Source organism: Phocoena phocoena, chromosome 20, assembly GCF_963924675.1.
Source record: "Phocoena phocoena chromosome 20, mPhoPho1.1, whole genome shotgun sequence".
Lineage (NCBI taxonomy): Eukaryota > Metazoa > Chordata > Mammalia > Artiodactyla > Phocoenidae > Phocoena > Phocoena phocoena.
Genome location: NC_089238.1, coordinates 4,560,517 through 4,572,926, shown reverse-complemented (window position 1 = coordinate 4,572,926; position 12,410 = coordinate 4,560,517). Strand labels below are relative to the sequence as shown.

General features: G+C 42.2%; 1 pseudogene; it reads right to left on the bottom strand.

Moving 5' to 3' along the window:
* Window positions 1-6,391: 6,391 nt before the first annotated feature.
* On the bottom strand, window positions 6,392-11,931 carry LOC136140940 (vomeronasal type-1 receptor 4-like; annotated as a pseudogene).
* Between the last annotated feature and the right edge of the window lie 479 nt (window positions 11,932-12,410).

The following is a 12,410-nucleotide window of genomic DNA, read 5'->3' as shown; positions in this document are numbered from 1 at the left end:
CCACTATGTGCTTTTTTCTCTGTGTATGTCTTTCTGTGTCCTTCTGCTTCTCTTTCCTTTGACCATTTCTGTGTTTCCTCCTCTCTCTTCTATGCATCATTTTCTTTCCCTCTCTCTCGACTCCTCCTCCCCCAGACTGTTTGGCCTCACTCTGTTGCAACCTCTGTATCAACACCTGTTGTTCTTTCTCCACAATATTTCTTTCTTTTTTTTTTTTAAATCCATTCTCTGACAAAGGCCTTCCTCACAACTTTCCATACAGTCATAAAATAAAAAAATACAGAACACAGCAAACAGTATCTCATACACTAGAAACCAACATGACAGGAGTCCCTTCTCATTTTTCTCATCACTGTAAAAAAAACAAAAACAAAAAAACCCCAAACCTAAGAACTTAGTTTTGGTGAGGCACAGGACGTTGGTCCCCTACCAAATGAACCGAAATAACCCAGCAGAGAATTCAAACCAAGGGAGTAAGATTTGGAGCGGGGCGGGGGGCGGGGGGGAGGCGGGGGGTGGTGGTCATGGTCAGTCTCCACAATATTTCTGATGCCTCACTAGCTGCATATATTTCCGCCTCTGTATTCCCTCACTGGTCTCCCGGGAGGGAGGTGAAGAGCGCAAATCCACCTCCTGAGTCAGGACTTTACCCGACGCAGGGTGGGGTGGGGTGGGAATGGGGGTGGGGAGGGGCGCCGGGAGTCAAAGGTTTGAGAAAGGGAGTCAGAGTAGGAAAACATCGCTGCAGGAAGTCAGTGTCTATATGGACCGAAGGCAGAAAGTTGGGGCCGGTACCTGCCTCAGAGCGATTTAACCGGAACCGGACCCAGACTCCAGGCACCCGAACCGAGTCTTCTGCCGACGCCGAGACAGGAGAAAGATTAGACTCAGAGCAAGAGCGACGAGCGCGTTCAGGGGTTTTAACTTACCGGGAGACCCCGGAAAGCCGGGTGTGGTGGAGCAGTGCCCGAAGACCTCATCGCATAATTTCCAGAAAAACCGAGACTTAACTCTCCTGAGTGCCCGCGACGCTCCACGGGATCCGCTTCCGGGTCTGCAGGGAACTGCGCGTGCGCACCGGGGCGGGGGCGGGGCGGGGGCGGGGCCGGGGCCGTCAAGGGGCGCGTCTCGGACTCTCCGGCGGGTGGAGGCGGTGTCTCTGGTGGAGCCTCCCCACCCCGCACCCGCCCCTGGAAGATTCTGGTCTGTTCCTCTTTGCGGACAGGCTCCGAGTTTCTACTTTGAATCCTTTGAACGTGTCTGTCGTCCTTTGGAGCCAGGCTACGTGCAGGATTAGAGGTGCGCGGGCCTGTTGTATTGGAAGCGGAGAGTTGAGAAAGGTTTACGTGAAAACAGCGAGCGGATGAAGATGCGGATCCACCAAGGACGGCACGAGCACTGGGACCTTGGGGGCGGGGCTTGGCGTTGTGGGCGTGATCCCGGAACTTGTGAGGCCCCAGGCAGTTACAGCTTTTTATTTAATTAAACGAAAGCCTGAGTTTGATTTAGAGGTGATGGAAACTGGAGTGACAGGAAAGGCAAAATTGTGCCTGTGCGGAATGTGCAGTTTTATACTCACTTCCCTCCAGGGCATAATTTAAACTTCTGTCCCCCATTCACTTGGAGGCATCAAAAAGATCAGTGAGGAAAAATTTCAACCCCAAACCTGTCATTGTCTGAGGTACTCGGTTGGAGACTGTGAGCAAGGAGTTGGCTACAGTCAGGAGCTGGAGAAACAAACTTTAGGAAGGAATTCAACCATATTTTTGTATTTTACTGTATAGATTTTTCTTTCCTTTGAGTTGTATCATGCTATAGGATGTGAAGAGTAAGACCATTTTGATAGAAATTTCCATTTCCCAAATATCAACTACTAATGATGTCATCTTCAGTGTAGTTCTGCTGCTTATTAACTTTTCTTATGCACTTTGGCATGTTTCTGAATTTTTAATGTCACTGATTTATCAGTTGTGAACAAACATATCCCCTTTGTCCCAGGCCCCCGGTGCAAAACTTCAGAAACCCTTGGAATTTCCACTAACTGAATCACTGTGCTGTACGCCAGAAACTAACACAACATTGTAAATCAAGTATACCTCAATTGAAAAAAAAAAAAAACACCTTGGAATTTCCTGAATGATAGGAGTGTCTTTGCTATTATACTAATAAGGCAACTCTGAATGGGGGTTCCGTACAAAGCTATGGAATGGAAGCCTGGACATCAGAAAGATCAACCAGGTGATCAGGGGATTGGAACCTGCAGCTGCCCAACTTCTGGAGAGAGGAGGGAGGCTGGGGATTGGGTTCAATCACATGGCCGGTGATTTAACCAGTCATGCCTGATTAAAAACTCTGGACAGAGAAGCTGGAGGGAGTCTCCTGCTGAGGAACAGAAGCTACTGCGCCAGGAACCCTACCAGAACCAGCTCTTATGTATTCCTTCATCTGTTTTTTTTTTTTTTTTTTTTTTAGTGAAATGATGTCAAATGACAAAACAATGTAGTAACTAGTTTTTGGTTTTTTGCGGTACGTGGCCTCTCACTGTTGTGTTGTGGCCTCTCCCGTTGCGGAGCACAGGCTCCGGACGCGCAGGCTCAGCGGCCATGGCTCACGGGCCCAGCCGTTCCGCGGCACGTGGGATCCTCCCGGACCGGGGCATAACCCCGTGTCCTGTGCATCAGCAGGCGGACTCTCAACCACTGCGCCACGAGGGAAGCCCGATGTAGTAACTAGTTTGATGTCCTTTATTCAAGGGAAAACTGGATTTCCCGGCGCCCCCGGCGCCCGGCGCCACGCCCAAGTAGCAGCCCACTGCAGGTTGGTGAACCCACCAGCCTGGGAGACAGTGGCGGCCTTCACACATTTTTATTACATTTATTCCTAAGTAGTTTATTTTCTTTCATCATTTTGTAACTGCATCCTCAGTTTCCAAGTGTAACTTGTCAATTCAAATGTTTGTACATACGTAATCACTTATTTCGTATAATTTGAAGCCATGTCATGGGTGCAAACTGATTTGTAATGTAATATCACTGAATTGGCCCCATTTACTGGAATGATAAATTGCTAAGCTTAGGTGCAATAATAGCTGGTAGGTGTAGGAAAGTCAAGGTGGAGATGAAGCTGAGGTGAAAAGAACACTGCTTCCCGACCCACACATACAATAAAAGAAATTCCATGAGGGATTTTAATCCCATATGGGATTGTATTCAGGTATACAATACTTGAAAACATTACTATTTCATCACTAAGTGACATGGGAATGATAAGGCAAAGGCTAAAACAGATTCTCAAAGCTTTAATTTTATTTTTCTCACATAAAAATTATATACATTTATATGCTGAGACTGCACGATCCCAGTGTAAAATGCAAATCAAAGAGTATATAGAATTAAATATAACAATATATTAATATAAAGCCAATGACTATATCTATATTATATTTAATATCCTCCAGGAAATATAACAAACTGGAATCTATGAAGTAGGAGAAAATTTTAAAGTAGGTACCTAAGGTGAAACAGATGAAGAATAAATACACATGGTCAAAAAACATTTCGTATATCTTGACTTCCAGTTTATCTAAAGTAAATAAAAAGCAAACAAAAACATGTGGTGGCATCACCTGCATTTCATCAAACTGAAAAATATAAACATTTCTCAAGGTGAATTGTTATTAAAGGTTTGTGGATATCTGTCCTGCACGGACTGGAGGTGAAGGAGGGAAGAGCTACAGCCTTTTCCGAATAAAAGGGGGAGGATACGAATATATGTTTACTTTGCTAAACTTTAAAGTATGCACATGAATTACACCCTGATATTTGTTCTCATTATAAAATAGTGCTTGACTTTCCTCACTATAAAATAATGCCAGTGTAGAACGTGCACCTCAGCGCTAGCGTTCCTGAGAGGCAAGAGGCCTGGGGGGTTAATACAGCAAGTTGATTGTCCTGAGGCGCATCAATTGTCTAACACGAATGTTAAAAGCGTCGTAATATTCGTCCTCAAGGAAACTCAGATTTCACCATTTTGACTCAAGTTTTCAAACTCCTTTCCGATGACCACCCCAGGTTCTAGTGTTTATGAGGAACACCCTGTGTGAAAAATTGGCCCTGCCGGTCACCTTGGAGAATCTGGGCAGTTGCAGGGCTTTGCTGTCTTTCAGAACTGCAGTCTCTGCTGACTAGGCTTGGGTACCCTTAGTTTAAGTCAAGCCTGATCCACTGACAGCCTGTCTAGGGAAGAGGTGGACTGTCCTTGGAGCACGGACCTTCTCCTCCATCCCCGGCTGGACTCCAGGGAGCCGACAGTGGGGTTGGGACGAGCCAGCCCTCAGCAGGGAAGACATAGGCCGCCTGGTTGGCCATGGCGTACATGGTCAGCACCGCGGTGCACAGCGGCCCCCGCAGCTGGGCCAGCTGCTCCCAGAGCAGTGGGGAATAGCCCTTCTGATTGTACACATTAACTATGTTCTGATAAATGGCCTCAGACATAGAGCGCAGGGCAGTCAAGAGGCTTTTCCGAAGTGGAGGCGGCTGGTCTCCTGGGGACCTGGATCTGGGCCTCTTGCTGCGCCCAGGGCGCCTCCTCTGGGACCTCCTGGGGCGGGCATCCCGGATTTCTTCACTCTTCCTGCTGTGGCCAGAGTCAAGGACCTTCTGTTTCTTCTTTTCCAAAGTCGCACTGCGCTCAGCTGGAGAGGCCCCTGCGGAGCAAGCATGTAGGTGAGAGACCTGCCACATCAATTCTCATGGACCCCCATTCCCAGGATCTCACAATGTCCCTTCCGTTAACCCCATCTCTCTCCTGCTCCTGCCCTGCCCCCTCAGCTCTAGAATGAGGTGATGCTATGCCCATCTTGGGCCCTCCAATGCTCCCTGGATCCCAGAGTCTCCAAACGGCTTCAGCCATTGAACACGGCCCTTTGTGCCCCCACACTGGATAGGTTCCCTGCTTTTCTCTCTGTACACCTGGGGACCCAAAAGCAAGATCCTACCTGTTCTCTCGCAGGTGCCGTCCCTGGACCTGAGCTTCCTCTTCCTGGAGCTCTCCGGACTGGAGCCGCGTTCTGAATCTGTGGATCAAGTGACAGTTTGAATGACTGCCTGCACCCGGCACGCTGGAAACCTAGCCTATCCCGGACACACAAGGAGTCAGGATCCCAACCAAAGCTCGTGTCCCAGCTGCACATCCTACAGTCCAGGATGTGCAAGGCTGGCTGCCAAAGCTCACCCACTTCCCTGCCCAGGGAGACTGACTTACTCCATATGCCCTGTCCCTCCTCCCCAGAAAAGCGAAATCGTACCTGACAGAGTAGTACAGCTGTTTCTGTCTCGTGTCTCGTTTTCCTTCGAATTCTCCTCCTCATCTGTCTCGGGCTCTGACCCTGGAGAAAAAGAGGGATTGAGATGACTGTCCTCCCTCGAGGGACACAGAAGCCCTTAGTCCATCCCTAGCCTGTATTTGTGGGCAGTTCTCTCTACCGAGGGCATTCAGACACATGAACTGGAGCAATAATATGGTTCCGGGGGATCATTGCCAGAATACTCAAAGCCCCCATAGGGCTGGGGGACGTCTCCCATCACCGATCTCCAAATAAAATCCCAACAAAACACAAATTCGGTATCCCTGATTCCATCCCTCCTTCCAGCCTCAAACAGCCCAGGACCCTATCTGGCCTTTGGTCGTGGCTGTCTCTTCACCGGGAAGAGAATGTCTTGCCTTTTTCTTGGGATAGTTTGTCCTCCACATCAGAGCCCCTTTCTTCCATGGAGTCCTGCTGGACGGGAGGCTGGTCAGTGGGGTGTTCCGTGGAGGGGCTGTGAGGGTGTAGGTCTTCAGTGCCCGATTCCATCTTGAAGCCCAAACGAAAGGTCCTCTCTCAGAGCGGTTCAGAGTCAGAAGTGTCCACAGGCGCGATGTGCCTGCCTTTTATTAGACCCTCATGGGGCGTGGCTTGTTCCTATTGGCTGATTGGATTCTACAATCCTATCACTTATCCCAGCCTGAGATGGTGCGAGATTATGAACCTTGTTGGTTGTGGTTGTACGCGGGAACCTGACACCGGAAGAGAAGGTGAATCTCTGTTTACCCTTAAGACCTCTTCAAAATGTTCAATGTTTTTCCAGTCTTGAATCATACATCTCAAACTTCTCCTTTGGGTGGGGGTTAGGTGGGACATGGAGATGATAGATAGACTTGAATGCAAATCGTAGAATTATGTATTTGTCTAATAAATAAGTTGGAAGCCATCAAATCAGTTCTAGGAAGTAATCATTTAAGGATATAAAAGACAATAAAAGACTCCCAGGCTTTATAACACAAAATTATTTCAAAAAATTTTAAATATCATCTAATACCCAGTTCATATTCACATTCTTCTAAATCTAAATTACTCAAACACGTTTTATTGGTTTTGATTTTTTTTTAGCCAGGATTTAAACAAAGTTCCTACATTAAAATTACTTCTCATAACATTAGAACTGGTACATTTTGTCTGAAAATATCATTAAAAGCAGTTACAAAATGGAACCACCTACTTATAATTCCCATCACTCAGAAAGAAATTGTATCCAGATATATAAAGTGTAATTTCTACCGATTCAAAACAAAAGGAAACTATTCACAATAAATTGGAAAACAATTGACAAAACAATTCACAGGTTAGTAAACTCATATGATGAAAACTATGTTACATTACATACAGCATTGCTAGTAATAAAGTCAATGCAGATAAAAACACCACCAAGTTTTCACATACATACTACTAATAAAAATTCAGATTGTTACCCAGTGTGCCTATGATGTGGGGAACTGGAGATTCTCCTCTGGAGTTAGTGAGATTTTGGGGCTTAACCACTTCAGGAGATACATGATTATGCAAACTAAACCCTAAGATGCGTGAAAATGATGACTCACCAATTCAACTTCTCACTTTCTGTTTATGACAACAAGGAGATTGCCCAAGTGTGTTCATGGGAGCATTGATAGCGGAAGGAAAAACATAAATGCTCACCAATAGGATCAGGGATTATAACCAAAAAGTCCAGTGCATTGACACACAAAAATTACAAACAGTGGTGAAACACAATGAACTACAGGTACATGTGTAAAAAGGAGATTTTTCCAAAACAATTGGGAGCAAAGTCCTGATAAAATATTAGACAGTATAAGGACATGTGTATAAATATTTTACATTTGCAGAAAATAATATATTCAAAGTATGTTCAAAGTATGTACATATATGTTAGAATTTCTTAAAATTTTGGGAATGAGAAATATCAAATTATAGTTGATTGTATCAGATACATACATATGTGATCAAATCAAAATGCAGAAGAAAAGTAACCAGGAAATAAATATCTCTTAAGGTCTTGTGGGTGAGAGACCGGCCAGATCAATTCCCATTGACCCCCATGATTAGATCTCATGTGATTGCATTGTGTTCGAGGGCGAAGGGAACAAAAATGCCCAGTGAACTGATAAGCCATCTTTTTTAAAAAAAATTCTTGAGATCATGATGATATTTACTTTTTAAATTTTTTATATATATATTCATTCTTTTTCATATTCTTTTCTCATATAGGTTATCACAGAATATTGAGTAGAGTTCCCTGTGCTATACAGTAGGTCCTTGTTGGTTATCTATCTATATATAGTAGTGTGTGTGTGTTCATTCCAAGCTCCTGATTTATACCAACACCCTCCCCCCCAACATTTTCCCTTTGGTAACCATAAGTTTGTTTTCTAAGCCTGTGAGTCTGTTTCTCTTTTGTAAATAAGTACACTTGTATCATTTTTTAGATTCCACATATAGGTGATATCATATGACATTTGTCTTTCTCTGTCTGACTTACTTCACTTAATATATAGTCTCTAGGTCCATCCATGTTGCTGAAAATAACATTATTTCATTCTTTTTTATGGCTGAGTAATACTCCATTGTATATATACATACCACGTATTCTTTATCCATTCCTCTGTTGACGGACATTTAGGTTGCTTCCATGTCTTAGCTATTGTAAATAGCGTTGCAATGAACATTGGGGTGCATGTATATTTTCTAAGTATGGCTTTGAGAAGGCATCTTGAGACCGAGAAAGGAGGCAAGGACCTTTATCTAATCAATGGATCCATCTATGATAGTGTAACTTACTCACAGGGTGGGATCTAGATCAGGCTGACAATGGTAAGATCTGGAAGTTTTCACAGCTGTGTTCTGCACCACCCAGGGCCCATTCCAGAATTTTATAGTTAACCTAGGGTATCGGGGTAGGTGCTTGGAAACAGGATGAACTTTCCTAAGTTAAGATTTATGAGCAGGTTACTAGTCTTCTGGGCACCGAGAATCCATCATGGAGAGTTTTCATTATTGCTTGAGGACTAACAGTATGGAGTTATGCTCACAGTCATACATATCGAATTGGTTAGGTTAGCACTGGTGCTTGAACAGGGCATCCTGAAACAACAGAAAGTCTAACGGGATAGGGAAACTTCTCCTCATGTTTCCTCATCTATTCTGGAAGCCTCATTGTTTCCCATGGAGTTTTCTGAGCATCCACAATCTGACCTGATAAGGATAGTTGAGTTATTATCAGCGTTAGAAAAAATTTTTAATTGAAGTATTGTCGATTTACAATATTCTGTTGGTCTCAAGTATACAGCATAGTGTTTCAATATTTGTATAGATTATTACAAAATAATGGCTACATTGCCCTGTGTCGTGCAACATCATCCTTGTTGCTTATCTATCTTATAGGTAGTAGTTTGTGTCTCTTAATCCCATTCCCCTATTTTGCCCCTCCCCACTTCCCTTTCCGAAGTGGTATCCACTAGTTTGTTTTCTATACCTGTACCTGTGAGTCTGTCTGTTTTATTTTATACAGTCATTTGCTTTGTGTTTTAGATTCCACATCATCAAGGAAACTCAAATCACAATCACAATGATATATCACCTTGCACCTGTGAAAATGGCTGTTATCGAAAAAACAACAAATAACAAGTGTGGGTGAAGATGTGGAGAAAAAGGAGTCCTCATGCACTGTTGGTAGGAATGTAAATTGGTACAGCCACTATGGAAAACAGTATGCAGTTCCTCAAAATATTAAAAAAGAGGACTACCATATGATCCAGCAATTCCATTTCTGTGTATTTTTCTGAAGAAAATAAAGACACTAATTGAAAAGATATATGTATAATACTGCAGAAATCTACCCCATCCCAATTTGGATTAATGGATGCAAGTGTGCATGGCTCCATATTAGAATGGGAACAGAAAGACTCATTTGCTTTGTGCTACAAACAAAAGCACAAAGGAAACTATTACATGAATTACTATCATTATTATTATTATTAGGCCACACCATGAGGCATGCGGGATCTTAGTTCCCCAACTAGGGATCGAACCCGTCCCCTGCAGTGGAAGCACAGAATCTTAACCACGGGAACACAAGGGAATTCCCTACATGCATTATGGAACAGTCTCATGCCATGCCCTAAACTATGAGACCTGAAACAGTACTGAAAGATAAAATAATGCAGAGTAGAAACTAAATCGTTACTAATTTCAGATCATATACTTATTAACATCTGTATTAAGTAAAACTATTAACAATGAGGTGATTCACATGAATGTAGAGAAAAGAGACAAAAAAAACAGTGACCATCTCTGGGAGGAAAATACCAATAAAAAAAAAATGAGAGTACTTTTTTACCGAAACCAGAGTCACTATGTCCTAAGGAACTAGCTATGCAAATATTGTCTGCTGTTAATCTAAATTTAGAGAGAGGAAAGGGACTCATCATTTTCTCTTCCACCAGACCTTGTGGGCAGATATCTGGGAGGCTGACATGGCAAGAAATCTTACCTTCTGCATCTTTCTCAGTTGTCCGCAAATTTACCTGCCTTAGCAGCCTCAGGGTGGAAAGCATGAGAAAGAAAAAGAAAATAGAATGGGTGTAATTAAGGTCATCCAAGAAGTTGAAGAATCTATTCGTAAATATATTCATTTTTAAATTCACCTTGAAGACTTCTCCTACTAAAGTCAAATATTTTTTGGTCTATTCAGTTGGATATTATCCCAAGACATACACCTAAAATATAAGGTTTTACATGGAAAACTGAAAAGCATATTCTATGTAAAGTTAAAAAATTGAATAAGTAGCTCTGGAAGGTGGATATATATATATATATTCATGTGTGTATATATAAAATATAAACATATATATCATATAAATATAAATGCATATATATATTTCAGATTGACTAGACTTAAAGATTAAAGCCACTTGCAATTACAATAATTAGTATCATATCTTATTTTTTAGTTTATAATTTTTCAATGTTATTGATTGATGAAAAAATAATGACAACCTATATTTTATGTATATGCATATAGAACATAAATACACTGACACATATGTATTTATACATGCATACATAAATGAAGTTTCAAATACATATATGTTAACTTGATAAATATATCACATTTCAATTAAATTGCTATTGATGGCACTGTTTTTAAGAAATAGAAGCTCAGTTTGTGCGGTTTACCGAACTTGGTAAATGTGTTGTTGTCATGTGACTATTTCATAAATGTACCTATACAACAAAGAAGATTAATGAATAAACAACCAGGCTTTCTGAATATGCATACGATTTACATACTTATGATAAGTTTAGGGGATTTATAATTCCACAGCAAGCAAAGCAGAACCTACACACTCTGGAGCCAAGGATCATGAGAATATAGGGGCTTATAGTTGGGAAACATGCAGTGATGTGTGTAGAAGTATTTTTCATCCACAAACTGGATTGTTAAAAACTGCCAAACAGGGGCTTCCCTGGTGGCGCAGTGGTTGAGAATCTGCCTGCTAATTCAGGGGACAAGGGTTCGAGCCCTGGTCTGGAAGGATCCCACATGCCGCGGAGCGGCTGGGCCTGTGAGCCACAATTACTGAGCCTGCGCGTCTGCAACAAGAGAGGCTGCGATAGTGAGAGGCCCGCGCACTGTGGTGAAGAGTGGCCCCCGCTTGCCACAATTAGAGAAAGCCCTCACACAGAAATGAAGACCCACCACAGCAAAAATAAATTAATTAATTAATAAACTCCTACTCCCAACATCTTCTTTAAAAAATGAAAATAAATAAAAATAAAAACTGCCAAACAAATGTGAAAGATAGAGGAGAGAGTCCACAAAGAAACAAAGAAGCACACCAGGACAAGGATGCTTCGGATAGCTGTGGTCTCAGGAGAAGCTCTGACGGACGGATTGTTCCTATGGATATATTGGACCCTCTGCTTGTGCCTGTGCAGAAGGAAAACCATGGAACCACTGGACTAGACCATCAGCACCAAACAGAAGCCATCATGCAATAATACCAAGAGCAGATAGAAGGACTCTGTAATTTTGCCCTGATATACTGCAAAACAGTAGCCATGATCTTTTTTCCTTATGATGTTCATGTTGTTCATTTTGTTGGTCGTATGAAAAGGAACCAAAATATTTAACATCATGTTCAAGATCCAGCAGAGGGTGTTGAAGGTGCCTATGAACCTGGGAGCTTTTACCTTAAGCTCTGCCCACCTAGAGTCTCTGGGACTGATCAAGATGGCTTGGAAGACACTCAAGACGCAAGTGGTACAAATGGACACATCCCTGCTCACTCTGTGAATATAGAAAACAAGTTTGCATCCAAAATCATTGAAAAAAAGTTTCAACCCCAAAGCTGCTGACGTTTCAGGGATTCCTTTGGAGAAAATAACCAAGAGATTGGTACAGTCATGTGCTTGAGAATCAAATCTGTGGACCTAAACCTGCACTTTGTGAAGTAAAGGAAGAGAAAATGGTAAACAAGACAGAAATTCCCCAGAATTCCAACTGTAGTCTGGAATACAAAGATCATTCCTATTGTCAAATTCCTGGTGGCCATCTGTCAAATCCCAAAGAATAATATTTTTCTTCTGAGCCTGAGATTCCTGCATTGGAACATGAGGCAGAATTCTATAGCATGTAACTGAAATTTAATATTCTTCACTTAAATTAGTTCCCACTTATAAGTAATTATTTATATATTTTTCCTCCTAAACAGGTGTCTGAAAGTTGAATATATAACACTGAAAGAGCTTTACAGCATATGGATCACTGTATAAAAGCCAAGTATGTCGTACACCCTGTATTCTACATAATTCATGACGCAGTTGGCACTAGTACTTTCAATGAAAAGATAAGGAACACCGAGACAGATAAATTCATGATTTGTCCAAATTTAAAGGCTTTTTATGAAAAGGAAAAAATGAATTAGAACCTTGCTAGGTTGGTAAAACACCAGTGCATTTAAACACGATGGTATTTAACAAACCTAGCTAGTTATGTTCTTAAATAAAATACAGGTGTGTATCTACATGTTTT